At 40.3% G+C, this 12,055-nt stretch overlaps 1 long non-coding RNA gene across 3 annotated transcripts in view; it reads left to right on the forward strand.

The window, feature by feature from the left end:
* Window positions 1–12,055, forward strand: part of LOC116279875 (uncharacterized) — a 60,112-nt gene that overhangs the window by 19,108 nt on the left and 28,949 nt on the right. For 2 of the 3 annotated variants that reach the window (XR_012077788.1, XR_012077789.1), the window contains exons 2-3: window positions 7,588–7,725; window positions 10,208–10,432. This is a non-coding gene — a long non-coding RNA (uncharacterized lncRNA). Of the gene's footprint in view, window positions 1–4,257; window positions 4,393–7,587; window positions 7,726–10,207; window positions 10,433–12,055 lie in introns of all 3 variants that reach the window. The other variant, XR_012077790.1, reaches the window with a different exon arrangement.

A 12,055-nucleotide genomic window follows, 5' to 3' on the forward strand; every position in this document is an offset into this window, starting at 1 on the left:
CTTCCTGCTCTGCTTCTGTCCACGCTTGCCATGTGACTGCCTGCCCGTTACTGGGCCATTGAGGAGAACATGTACTCATGGTTGAACTCTGATATTGCAGTCTGGTTCATAGTTTCACCTCTTCCCTTACATTAATAATTTAAGTGTCTGGTTTTCTTGCATCAGTGTGTCATGAGTTTGGTTAATGTGAAACCAGTCCATGGGAGCCCAGGTGTGCTGACTGCATAATTTTTGAGCACTTTGTGGCACTTCTACCCTTGCAGACCTGACTGGAGTATGTCCGCCTTCCGCACTGATTTCCCCCAACAACAGGGTCCTCTCCCACCTCCGGATGTGAGGCTGGGAGCTTTCTGGGAAGGCCAGTCAGAGGCCAAATCCACCAATCAGAAAATGATGAAGTACCTGAAAGTGGGTTTAATAGAAGAAAAGGGCTTCCAGGTAGTCCGATGAGCTGTTCAAGTCCATTTGGTTAGAAGCTGTCCACTGTCTGTGGTTGAGCTGCTTCTTTGCTTTTAAAAAGTCTGGAGTAGATGAAGGGATTTTAAAAAGCAGAAAGGAGTGATTTCAGGTGGTACATCCACACCGGGAAGATGTGATGGATGACCGCCTGTGTGAGGCATAGACAGAGTCTTACAAACTTCATAAAACAGCTTCAAAAGCTCTGCCATCTGAGTGCACTTCATATGGGGTCCAGTTCATCACTGGTCACACTGAGAGGGCAAGTAACTGATGATGGCAGAAAGGACACGGAGGCATCATAAAGGTCTCAATCATGTTCCCTGTTTAAAGAATGCGTCACAGTGTAATATATTTGAGCTGGTTTTTCACTGAAGAATTTTTAGTGTTTTCTGGGACTCCCCAGTGCCCCATGGTTCCATGCAGCTGGGTGTCCCCTCAGTGCAGCTCTGTCAGCGCTTGCCCTGGGCTGACGCGGTGTCACGGGGAGCAGGACGGTCAGCGTCCCCGGCTCCTCCGAGCTCCGTCTCCTCATCCGCAGAGCCGGGTTTCTCATCCGTGTCTACTTAGTAGGGTTGCTAAGAATCACACGTGATGGTTGTCAGGTGTGATTTGTGGTTGTCCTGTGATTGGCATATACTCAATATTTGATAGAAACACTTGCTTTTTTATTGAAATTGTGGTTCCTAGATTGCAGTGGTTTTTAGTCTGTATTTTTTTATAACTTTATTCTTATTTTTAAATATGCCCTTATTTTTATTTATTTTTTGGAGGTACTGGACACTGAAGCCAGGACATTGTGCATGCTATGCAGGTGCTCTACAACTGAGTAACACCCACCCTCCTTATCTGCACTTAAAAATACATATTGCAATACACAAAACAGCTCTTAAACACCATCTTTGGACCTAGACTCTGTATAGAGAATTGAACATGTACACTATTTCAATAAGAATAAATGTTGTTGGAACATACTTTTCTGCATCTGTTAATGTGCTTATAAACCATCATAGCTAGTGATGAACACGAGACTTGCATCCAGTACTTCTTAGAGTCTGTTTTAACATCATGGGAAATTACATTCTACAGAGAAGGCTAATTGAGTCTGTTTGATATTTGGATGGTTTAGCAGGTGATCAAGGCTTTCAAAAGCTGACAGTTTTGTATTTTAAACTAACTACAAAGTTATCTTCTAGAAGTCGGAAGTCCTAAGCTTGTGAAGTGCCCAGTAATCCAGGGGGTATGTGTCTGTGTCTGTGTTAACTTTTGTGTGTGTAATTTCAGGGATGTAGGAATAAGTTCCATATAGACTTCTGACACCTTTCTTGTCCAGTTCGAGGTATAGGCATATATTTACACAAATAATTTGATTTTCTTTTGTCATTTGGCATTTTGGTGGGAATAAGTGGTTCTCATACATGTTTCAGAAGGGTTGGGGAGCATGAGCTTAGAAAATGGTAGGAGAAAGAGGCAGGGAGGCACTTCACACTTTATGCAGGATATGAGAAACAGTAGCTTTTCTTTTTTCTTCTAAAGCAAACTGGCACTGAATTGTAACATACTATTACTCAGAATTGCTTTTCTAATCAGAGACAAATGCCTCAGATTTTTCAAGGCAACATGAATGATGAAATGTGTTTTAGCAGTTATCTTTAAAAGTAGTTTTATTTTTCAAGTAAAAGGGTATAGCCTCTTTTTTCTTCCAGAGGCACAAGAAATTCTCATTGATCTATGTACATGATCTATGTGCTTAGTTTCTCTGGGTTTTTTTTTTTTTTAAGTGCTTGTTTCATTGTGGTGTGAATGAATGTTTAAAATTTCTGGATTTTGATCTTTAGAACATGCTGATTTCTCAGAACTGTTAACAACCTGATTGTTCTTTGGTCGTTGTTTGGTGGGGCACCCTATTGATTTCTGCTGTCTGTTAAAGAGGGAAATTCTTCCTCTAGCCTGCAGAACATTAAGTGAATTGTTTGCAGTGTGCCTTTATAATTCTTTGAATGCATTGAGCATGTTTGTCCAGTGAATTTTGAATTGACTCATAGTATTACTTTGCTTTGGTTCTGTGGCTTTTGATCCTCTCCACAAGAATTTGAATTCTCTATTGCAGTTTTTATATGTGTTCTTCACAGGGGAAGATATTTTGAATTTTTTAATCAGGTGGGTTTTCCTATCCCCTCTGAATGCCTTCTGTAATTGATACAACAAAAATCTGTTATTGCAGTGCTAAATTATTTCATAAAATTTTTTGGGGTTAATCAGAAACAATGATAAAGAGTGGTAATAAAAAATACGAAAACCTTCCTTCCTTTGAATAGCATAAATCAGGTGGTTAGGCTCACGCATGCTTTGTGCCTGACACAGTTACTCTCATGTCATTGTGTATCATGATTCGGAGATGGAGATACTTCCAGTTTATAGATTTTTGTTTTAACATTTGTTTTGAATTCTTTCTTCAGGCTGATGTTTCCTGTTGGGTTTGTGGAAAGTGTAGAAGAAGGGAAACAAATGCTTTGTTTTGTTTTCAGGAGGCCTGAGTTGCTGATGACAAAAGAGTTGAGGGTGGGCTGTGGAACAGAGTGACACTCCCTCTCCTCCCGGCTGAAATTGATGAACAATGAAATCAATTAAGCATATCGGTATTTGACCAATAGAAGTTAGCGAGCCCAAACTGGCTAGTTATGCCCAAAGGAATGTATTGAATTCACCTGCAGATTTAGGTGCTTTACCAAGTAGAAGCAGTTTAGAGCAATCAGAAAATTCAGTCCTATGATGAGCTATAAAAAGTATATAATATCTTTTATTTCTGAAACTTTTCTATGTTAAGTTGTGTAGAGCAAAATTTAAGTTTCAAGCACCAGGAGTTAAGAGTTTGGGTGGTTCTGTGGGATCGTTATTCAGGGATGTGCCTAGACCCTTCTAGAGTGGCTGAAGCTGGCAGGAAAAGACCCAAAACCAGGATTTGTCATCCCAGGGTATTCTACATAATGGTTCCATGTGGGAGCCCTTGATTGGGTTAACAAAGTGTAACAGACCCAGGCCGCCTGTCAAATTTAAAAAGAAAAAATATGCTTAGTAACTGCTTTGCAACCAGGGGCCTGTGCATCCTCACTCCTGTCTCCTTGCCTTAAAAATCAGAGACAATGCTTTGCTTGCGTAGTTGAGGTTTTAGATAGCACTCTGCTGTTTGCAAAGCAAGGACCCAGGCCCTCAGCTATAAAAGCTGGGCTTGAGTGCTTTTAGATTATCTGTTATCCCCAAAACAAGGACCTGGCTGGTCTGGTGGTTTGCTTTGTAATTCACATATCTAAAATATGTATTTTGTTCCCCTCACCCCATGACTTCTTTAAAGATACACTAAGAATTTGTACTCAAGGTGGATTCTACAATCTCTGTCTCATCCCTTCTTTCCCCAAGTTACTGCTTACTATCTCACAACTGTTAATGACTATTTCCTTTTATTATACACAATAAATATGGGAGCATTTGAGAGGCACTTGGAGTTGGCTCCCTACTCCCTATCAATTTCTGGACTTTTTCCACAGTCTTGAATAATCATTCCGTGTCAGTAAGAGTTCTGCCAGAACACACAGTTCCAGGTGAGAAGGATGCAAGTTTATCTCTCCTACCCGAGGGAGAGAGAGAAGAGAATTGATATCTTCTTCCTTGTGATCCCTTCCTGCCCCAGGGCCACTCCAGTTCACCTGCAGCCTTCTGGCCTCTGTCCCAGGACAGACCACAGCCTTTTCTTCCCTGGTCAACATTTCCTGTGCCTTTCAGAAGTTGGTCTCTTCTCTGCAGTTCATCCCTGGCAGATGTGATGGTGGTCAGCGTGCTGGTGGGCAGTCACTTGGGGCTACCAGGAGCCATGCTGATTCTCCTGAGTCTCTCATTCGGGGTTACAGAACTGTCGAGCACCGGAGGAAGCCCATTCACGTAAGGTCAACACAGCATTGCATCACTTTCATTTCATTTTTGAATTTTAATTGGAGAAAGTATTTGCAGCAAACTGTTCCATATTTTCGGCAGCCTGCTTTCCTCACCACCATTTCCTTGTTGGCTCTGGTGCTTGTTTTAAGAACCAGGTTTCTTCTCTGGTCATTTTTAGCAGCAGGGCTTGCCGAATCCTTGATCTGCATTTGAAGCAGAATGCTTCGTTTTGATGTCAAACTGATTTTCCTACTTCTGAATATTTCGTGTACATTCAGCAACTGTTTCAAGTGAAGTGCTCTTCTCCAATTTCACTTAACTCACATTTGCTGATCTCCTGCTTTCATGCTGAGGGCAGTTTCTTCTTCCTGTAATAAAAGTTAGCAATTTGCATTTACTATGGGAAGGTACTGGCCCGAGGTGTTTTTGTTCTTAACAATTTTAATACAATTCACTCATTAAAATATACAGCGGTTTTTACTCTATGCCTTGAATTGTGCATCCAAGTCAATCTTAGAACATTTTCATCCCCCCAACAGGAAGCCCTGTATGCATAAGCAGTCTTTCCCATTTTCCCCATCCTCCCCCAGCCCCAAGGAGCCACTGTTCTCTCTCTGTGGATTTGCCTGTGCTGGACATTTCATGTAAATTGATTCATTTCATATAAATGGAACCGTCTATTGTGACTGACTTCTTTCACACTGAGTAACATTTTCAATGTTTGTCCAAGTTGTGGCCTGGGTCAGTACTCTATGCTTTGCTATTGCTGAATAATATTCCACTGTATGGCTGGGCCCCACTGTTTAACTACTCATCAGGTGATAGGCATTTTGGTTGTTTCTGCTTTTTGGCTGTGATAAGTAATGGTGCAATGAACATTCCTGTAGGAGTTTTCATCTGGACATTTTTTTTCAGTTCTCTTACTTGTGTGACCAGAGAGCAGAATTGCTGGGTCATTCAGAAACCAAATGTTTAACTCTCTGAGGCCCTGCCAGGCGTTTTCCAAAGTGACCACGCTGTGTTACGTCCTCACCAGCAAGGGCTGCGAGATCAGCTTCCTCTGTGTCCTCATTAGTGCTTGTTACCCTTTTCTTGATTATAACCTATTGTAGTGAGTGTGAAGCGGCTTCTCCTAGTGGTTTTGACTTTATTTCCCTTACAGCTAATGATATTGAGCATTGTTTCATTGTGCTTATTGACCATTTGTATATTTTCCTTGAAAAATACCTTTTGATATACATTATTCACTTTTTAATTGAGTTGCCTTTTTATTGTTGAGTTGTAGGAGTTTTTTTTTTTTAATTTGGAGATACAAATTCCTAATCAGATAAATGATTTGAAAAAATTTTCTCCTGTGTGTTATTTTTTCACTTTCTGGATGGTGTCTTTGAAGGAAAGTTTTAAATTTTGATGAACTCCAATTTATCTCGGTTTTCTTTTCTCCTTGTGCTTTTGGGGTACTATATAATATATGAGGTATTTTATTTAAACTCTTATATACAAAATAACTTAATTGTTAGGACCGTTCTAGGAGACGGGTGCTGTTGTTGTCCCCAGTCTATGGATCGGAGACTGAGTTGCAGAAAATTTCACTGAAATATCAGTGTCACAGCTACCCAGTGCTGTGGGAGTTCAGAACCTCATGATTGTCCCCAGCATCTGTGATATTCAACTGCTTGCTCCACTACTTCCTGGAATCGTTAATGAAAAAATCTTTCCTTTTTTGAATTCTTGTTAGTTTGTTTTCTCATTTGGGACCTCATCTCCTCATTTTCCTTGCAGAGGTCAGTGTAGGTTTAACTTAGGTCTCATGTAGGCAGAAGAATTGCTATCAGTTAACTTCTTTATTACTCAATCTCCATTGATGAGTGTTGCAAGTTGACCTAATCAAGTCATGCTTAAATCTTTCCTGCTTATAACACTAAAAACAGTCATGAGTTACAGAATGCTCAAAGAAGAAAGTACTTGATTGATTTCATTTTGCTACACAATCAAACCAATCAAGTAAAAACCCCAGTGTTGACACAGACTATAAGCCCTCCAGAATAGGGTCACTGTCTTCCTTGTGTTTCATTTCTTTGGTCACAGTGTCTGGATAGTGCCTTGCTGTCTAGCAGTTTTGTTAGGATACGGTGCTCGTGAATCATTCTAAGGACAGAATTTTGACAACAGACTGTGTTGTTCATTTCACGAGGGAAAAGATCATGTAGAAATACTGCTCAGATCTATTTTAAAATTAAGCTTGGTATTTTGAGAAGTGTTCAAGAAACCATACAAAGCTCTTTTTCACTAACTTTAGATCAATTTCAGACACATTATGTTTACATAGCAGAGTAACTTATCAACTAGATTTGACAACAGGAGTGTATTATTTATTATTTGTTTTAGTTGAAATATTTTACCTGGGATAAAGTAATCAGTGCCCATAAATGAACAAATATGTTTGTATTTCTATGCAACATGGGAGCAGACTTCATATGTTTCTAAATAATATATATGACTGTGTGTTTTAATCTGTCTGTCAGTGTTTTTATAGTTTTTCAGCAATGTTGTAACTTTAGAATTCTTCTAAGAAAATCACCCCCGATTCTAGTGCAGTTTGTACTGTGTATCCTGTCTTATGCATGGGATTCCACTGTCCCCTCAGTGAGGACGTTCCTCTCCTATTGAGTTAGTAACAGAGTTAAAGGAACTATGATTTCTAGGCCTTTTCTCTCCATGTGTTTGCAGTTGGCTGTCAATCACGATTTTCCCTTTCTTCAGTTTTCATTGTTAAATTAGAATTTTGGAAATAACTATTAATATGTTGCATCGGTCTCCCTAGAAACTTGATGTGTTTGTGCTTTTCAGTTTTCAACTTATGAAAAATGTAAATACACTCTTGTTTTTAAGTAGTCCTTTTTCACTAGATATTTGTTTACCTATTTATAGTTAAAATATTTTTTCCCAATGAATGAATTGGTGTGCATGTTTTAAAAGATACGTTACCTTTTAGTTTTCTTATTTTAAAAGTTATATTCATTGTAGAGAATTTGGAAAATAAGGATAAACACTCTAATAAGTTAAAAATGGCCTCTAATCTCACCTGGAGATATAGTTGTAAGGTTTGAAATTGAGAATTACAAGTCCTATCACGTTGTTCTTGTTTTCAAGTACGTTTTGATTACTGAGACCCTCGAATTCCCATGTCAATTGTTGCAGCAGCTAGTCAGTTTCTGCAGAGGAGACCACTGGGATTGTGATCGAGACCACATTGAATATACGGATCGCTCTGTGGAACACTGCCATTCCAAGAGTGCTGTCCTCTGATCCAGGAATGTGCGTGGTGTGTCTGTCCAGGTATTTAGGCCTTCTTTAATTTTTTTTCAACAATGAATTGAGTTTACAGAGTATTATTTTACTTTTTTTCTTTGCCTTTATACTGAGGACAAATGTGCAATGTACAGGGATCAGAAGTGAATGTAAGCCCCGCCACTTGCTTCCACCATGGATGCTGTGGTTTTTCTTTACCCTTGGTAAAATCTTGCAAAAATAAGACCTCAGTAACTCTCTCTTGAATGAATGATTATATGATTGTTGGATGATGCTTGAGAGTTCTTGTGATGATGTCTTTTTCCCACCCTTTCCCCTCTTCTTAACTATTCCCTTTCTCTTCCTTTCCTCCAGCCTGGTTTTCAGCCTGCCTGTGGCATTGATTTTCCCTGTCTGTAGACTCTTCCTTTCAATGGTACATGATAATGTTACATGGGGGCTGTGGAAACTTGCTAGATGTCAAGAAAGAGCAAATACATTGCATGCTAGTATTTTTAGACTGTGGTATTCTTTTATCGATTGAAATTAAATGAGGCACACCCACTTAGACCTCCCGTGAGCTCTTTTCGCCTTCCTACAGGTGATATTGCTCTCGTTGCTGCCTGTGCCCTTCCCCCAGCCTTGGTTTTGGATTTCAGTAAGCCACCCTCAGTGGAGCCCTCTCTTTAAAAGATGAAGAGAACATTTGCTCCTTCACCCTGTTTGGGGACTTGGATGAGATGAGGTACCAGATAAAGAATGGAGCCCCTCTTCATTCTTACCCCTGCACTTTCCGTTCCTTTCTCCAGGGGAAAAGAGAACAATTCAACTGTATATAGATTGATTGTGAGCTAATAAGATAGACAACACAACCGAACATTTATTAAATATCCTTTCATGCCAGAAACAAATGAATTATACACACAAAAACACATTAATCACGGTACTACTGTGGTTACAAACGTGGGTCCGAGTTCGAGTCCAGCTCTGGAGTGACCAGCCCTGTGAGATAGAGAACTGGTAGGTCGGCTTTGCCTCTCCCGGACTTGTTTTCTGTCCTGCAGAGACGGGCTCGCTAGGCGTCACCCAAAGAGGTGCTGAGGGGTGTAAATGATGCCCGTAGGCAACCCGAGCACAGCTGCTCGTACCTCGTAAGTGCAGGATGGCATACCTTTTGCGGTGACGGCTTTATGACCGTCCCGTGTAGACTCATAGTGCTCCAAAGGGATGCCTTGTGGTTTGGAGGTGGGATTCTCACTTCTGTAAATACCCAAGGATTGTGTTATTGAGCCTTGCTGATTTGAATCTATTCTTTAGAAAGTGCATATTGTAGATATATTTTTCAAGCATGCGTGCTTATTTTCTTTTATTATTTATAGTTCTACCCTCTCATCTCTTGTTGTGACATTTCATGGAATCCAGGAAACAGTCCTAAGCCACCTACCTCTTCACACTTCTCCGTGGTGGTTTTCTTCCTTGACTAGAAGAGGGTTTTGCATAGGAAGTTTTCTTTGTTCCCCTTTTCTTGGAGTTTCACTGTTTGTCTGCCCATCTCTCACCTGTCCATCTGTCCAATTCTCTACCCACTCATTCTTCTGATTTGTTCCAAAAAGCATTTCAGGCAGCTTACAGAGGAACAGATACCATATAAACAGGTGAGACAATGGGGCCAAGTTCAGACAGTGAGGCTAGGGGGCGAGCCTGTGTGAGGGTTGCAGGTGTGAGACACACACCTCTGCCCTGTCACTTATAAGATGGAGAACAAAAGTGTGCCTGAGGCTCCCAGCAGACACAGGGAAACTGGGTTTGTGGGAGATGCTCACTGGCTCTGAAATAAATAAGTGGCTTAGGAGAAGCCCGGTCTTTCCAGCTACTAAGGCTTAGGAGAATATTTTGAGTGTCTTACAAAAGCATAGTATTTCATTGTTTCTTTTGTCAGACTTCAATATATAGTTGGTTACATTCTATATCTGGAAATTTCTCCAAAACTGCTTCCCACGTGAGTCTCATGGCTCGGGAATTGGGTGGTTCTACTCATTGAAGGGTGTTGGCCAGAAACAGATAATGACAGCCTCAACGGAGCCTGCGATTTGTCAGTTATGTTTTGTTAGTGCTGTAGGGTTCAGAAAATGCTTTCATTGTTTCTCTCCATCTGAGGCGGCAGCGTGCTCTCTTACCAGCATCAGGAGCTCAGGGCCACGGGATGATGGGGGCTGACTGCACTGCCGTCAATACAGCTAAGGTAGTCACTGCAGGCTTGGTGTTTTCACGTTCTGCATTTCATGTTCTTTAATAAAAGTTTTCAACAGAGTTAATTAACTGACTTAATTAACATTTAATAAATATGATGCTTTTTTGGAAAAAGTTATAGGCAGAATATAAGCTGTGAAGACTTTAAAAACGGTTTCATTTCTGAAATTTCAGTAGGGAAGAGTCACAGCTTATGTTATTTACGCCTCTCTTTAAAAGTAACAAAGAAACAAGACAGAAAAAGCAGAGGATAATTTCTGTTCTTCCTCTTGGCTTTCAGGGGCCCTCACCTCCAGTGGCATCCATCCAGACACCACCACTGACACTGGCCGTGCTCAGAAGTGCCTCCGCCCTGAAGACACAACTGACAAATAGAAGGGGGCCGTGCCCTGTTATAGCAGGTGCTCTCACTTTGTGGGTCCTTATGTAACTGCGCGGTGTTATTCAGGATCGCCCGTTCTACATTGTGTGGCGCTGCTGCCGTGTCTCCTAGTTATTTGTTTCTGTAAGTACTCGTGTATTTTCTCCAATGCGTGGTACCAGACATCTAAAAATGCTTTTTTCAGAGTAAAAATAATATGTATTTAATATAATAAGCCTGAAAAATGGGGCAAAACAGGCTATCCTGGTCCCACTATTCAGAGATAATAATTAACACTTTAACATCTTTTTTCTGTTCTTTTCGTCAGTGTGTATCAGCTCTGTCATAAAAACCAGCAAGCATTCTGTGCCTGTTTACTGTGTGGAGACTTCCATTTTCCATTCGGCTTATTAAAAGTTTTTCTACAATATCCCCTGGCATGATTTTTAATGACCAGTATAGCATTCTGTCTTGTAGAGGCATCATCCATTTTACTTTGGACTTAAATAAACTTTTAAATTCCAAGTATACTTAAATGAAATACTGAAAAGAGAACAGCGGTGGTAAAAGCCCCTAGCTCCCTTCCCCTTATTTCCTGAGAGTAATAGCTGTTGAAAATGTGGTGTATATATTTCATGACCTTTATGCCTATGACATATATATACATCTTTACATACATACCTACATACATACATGTATATCAGAAATATATGTATATGTGTGTGTATATATGCTTTATTGAAAATAAGGCCATACTGTATGTTTTCGGCAGCTCGCTTCATTCACTCAGGGGTATATCATAGACGTCCTCCCACTCCAGACTCACCCAGTCCTTTCAGATAGAGTGGAGGGGTCTCCGGATGTACAGGTGTGGTCTCTTGTGCAAAGAGTCCTTTGGTGGGAGATTGCTGTGGACAAGACCCTGGACCATTCCAAAATGCCACCTCCTTCAGGGCCTGCAGCTCACCGTGATTTATCGCATCATTTTCTTGATGGTGGACACTTAACTTTTCTCCATTTTCCACTGTCAGAAAGGATGTTTGACTGGCGTCCTTCTTGTACAGATATTCCTGTGACCTTGTATGAGTATTCCCTTAGTTAAGACTTCTGGAAATTTAGTCCCTGTATGTGACAATTATATACTTCACAGGCTCCTTTCAAGTGACCCTAGAAATTCCTTCTCCAGTGGGGAATGAAATGATGTGAAATAACTTATGTAACCAATTCTCTATCGTTGCATATGATTTCACTTCAGCTTTTCTTCCCACCATTGTAAACAGTGCTGTGTAAATGCCCTTATGAGTACATGTTTTTGAACTGATTTTTTTTCTAAACGAAACGATTCCTAGCAGTGGAGTTGAGTTTGTGTGTACGCACGTTTCTTAGAGTTTACATATCCATTGACATGTCCTCTGAAAAGGTCGCTCATGGTTTGTTCTCCCACAGATGGACACTAGCTAGAATATCTTTTAAAAATATTTACCAATATGATGAGCGAAAGTGCTTTTTCATTGTTTTAATTTGCATTGGATGACCAGTGAAGTATTGAGCATTTTTCTCTCATTAGCCATCTGAGTTTTAAATAGTGAATGATCTTTTGTCCTTTGCACACATTTAAGTGAGGGAGCTTCTGGTTGCTTTGTGACAGCTCTTTGTATGTTATGAACATTAACCCCTTGTCTTCATCAACATGTATCACAGAGCTTTTCCTTGTCATTACTTGCCTTTCATTTTGTTCAGTAGGTTTACCTTTGTTGTGGCCCAAAA

This window comes from Vicugna pacos, chromosome 11, assembly GCF_048564905.1.
Source record: "Vicugna pacos chromosome 11, VicPac4, whole genome shotgun sequence".
Classification (NCBI taxonomy): Eukaryota; Metazoa; Chordata; class Mammalia; order Artiodactyla; family Camelidae; genus Vicugna; species Vicugna pacos.